Raw genomic sequence first — 2,536 nt, 5'->3', positions numbered from 1 at the left:
TTCACAGTTAGTTTTAAAATTTGTTTTAATTTACTACATCATTTAACCTACCTAAGCACAGTCATTTACTTAACATTTTACTATACCCACAGGCGGGGCACAGATACACAGATTGCACGAAGTTAAGAGAAAGTGCAGTAAATGTAGTATACTGAAGAAAAGGAGTAGATATTTTAGTAGAGAAACAAATGCTTTTATTAATGGAACATTTCCTGTTAACACATTTATAGGTGATGATGTTTAGGGACTTTGATAAAAGTGTTTCTGTGTGGAATGGAAATGATTGGATAAGTTTGTATAAGGCTCAGTGCAAATAAGTAAAACGTAATGCATTTGGACATCCAAAACTCAAGAGAAGAGTACACTGTGAGGGTGGAAAGAAACAGGCAAGAAATGCAACAATGGAAAGTACTTAAAGACAATTTAAAATAATATTTAAGTTGTTAAGCAGTATGTGAAGGCATTGATGGAGAAGGAGACTCAGAGCAAAGAAAAAAGGAGGAATAGTTAGGAGAAAATGATGTGGTATCCATGAGTACTAGTTAGCAGGAAGTGATGCTGTATCCATGAGTACTAGGTAGCAGAAAATGAGGCAGTATCCATGAGTACTAGTAAGCAGAAAGTAATGCAGTATTCATGAATTCATAGGTTCATAGGTTCATGGATATTTTCTAGGCTAATGACCACAAGGGCCTTTTTAAGCCTAGCCATGCATCCCAAATCTCTGGTAAGTTCTGGTACCTTGATAAGTGTAAGCACAGGCTTTGGAGATGAAACATTTACAAATAGGGGCCAGGGTGATGAACCATTTAAAGTAGTGCAGTATTCATGAATTCATATGTTCATGGGTATTTTCTAGACTAATGACCACACGGGCCTTTTTAAGCCTAGCCATGTATCCCAAATCTCTGATGAGTTCTAGTAACTTGATAAGTGTAAGCACAGGCTTTGGAGATTAAACATTTACAAACAGGGGCCTGGGAGATGAACCATTTACAGGTTGCCTGTGTCTATTAGCGACATAGATGCCAAGCCAGGGATAAATATCCTGTTTCACATCCAATTGTCCAAGTTACACTTGAACTGGGTTAGGAAGGAACTTTGCTTCACATGGATGGACAGCCTGTTCCACAGATGGGTAGTCTCTGGGATACATATTGTACCTATCTGTTTAGCAGGTCCTATTTATATCACAGGCAAGTTTTAAGTCTTTAGAGCATGTAATTATGGTGCTGTTTGTTTTGTAGATATGCAGGAGGTCCATCAGCGTGAGTCTGACAATGCCCTGTACTAGTTAGCAGAAAGTGATGTGGTATCCATGAGTACTAGTTAGCAGAACATGATGTGGTATCCGTGACTACACAGTTACTGAGGTTAAAAACACATTAAATGTGTTACATACAATTCTTTTGACTGGCTAATGAACAAATAAATCAAGACAAGTGGTTATTATTTTCCGGCAATTTGTTTTGTGTCTTGTATTTCTGGTCTTGTCCTTTTTTCATAGTGAGTTGTGTTGGAGTGGAATTGTCTGTTGATCATAAACTGCTTGGCAAACACACTGGATACATGCTATAACATTTTTTTGCAATTAACCTTTTTGCATAGATGTATTTATTAAAGTTTTCATTGTAAAAAGATAAGCGCATATATTGAGTCTTTTATCCGTTGTCATGTCTGTTACTAACATTCATGTAATTCAATGTTTTTATACCAACTGTCAGCAATTCCTAGATGAAGACTGAGATTAACAGTAATACATAATTTGTTATTTAAATGGTTAAATATAAGTATGACCAGATTATTCCAAACAAGAGAGTAAGAGGAACACTACTAAAATTTCTTTCAGTTTATTGAGCAATTTTCACTGCACAACATATATCATTAAAGTTAACAGATCTGTCTTTAACACATGAAAGTGTATCAAACAAAGATCACCACAAACTATTTCATGTTTATTTTTAAAGAAATTGCAATTAACCAGCAGGTTAAGACATTATAGAAGGGAGGTCTCCTGGGTTCTAGGATCTACCAAAATCTGGTAGGGTACCGGTCTATCTATTTAGGCCTAATGCATTATTGAGATGCCTGTGATTCTAAAGCACTCCTGTAAGTATTCATAATCAAATAGTTAAAAAGGACTTGCACTTATTTAGAAATACAAATCCCTTGTCTTTCCATGTTTATCTCGCTATTCTTCTGCAGTATAGATACTGTTAGTAGTTGCCAGCACTCTGCTGGTGCTATTCTACTGCCAAATAATGGACTTTACGCTGTTAATACTGTCACATAAAATGGGGTGTAGTAAAATGGGGTGTAGTATCTGTAGGTAGGAAAGTGTGCCATAAAGCACTAGCCACCTCTTGTCTTCTGTAATGTATGTTATCCCCTCCAACCTGTCCCAAAAGTGTTGCCAGAATGTCTGTAATGCAGAGCACTGCCAAAATATATGCTCATGTGATGGATTAGACCATGTTTTTCATATGAAACTGTAAAGCTGATGGTACTATTCAAATGGTAAGAGAATTTTTGTTTC

General features: G+C 36.3%; 1 protein-coding gene across 2 annotated transcripts in view; it reads left to right on the top strand.

The window, feature by feature from the left end:
• The window catches only part of TRIM3 (tripartite motif containing 3), a 1,155,987-nt gene that overhangs the window by 1,036,247 nt on the left and 117,204 nt on the right, over nt 1-2,536 (top strand). The window lies entirely within an intron of this gene.

This window comes from Protopterus annectens, chromosome 5.part0, assembly GCF_019279795.1.
Source record: "Protopterus annectens isolate FY-2018-M chromosome 5.part0, PAN1.0, whole genome shotgun sequence".
NCBI lineage: Eukaryota > Metazoa > Chordata > Ceratodontiformes > Protopteridae > Protopterus > Protopterus annectens.
Note: the sequence above shows the minus strand (reverse complement) of the source record. Positions and strands in the feature narration are given on the sequence as shown.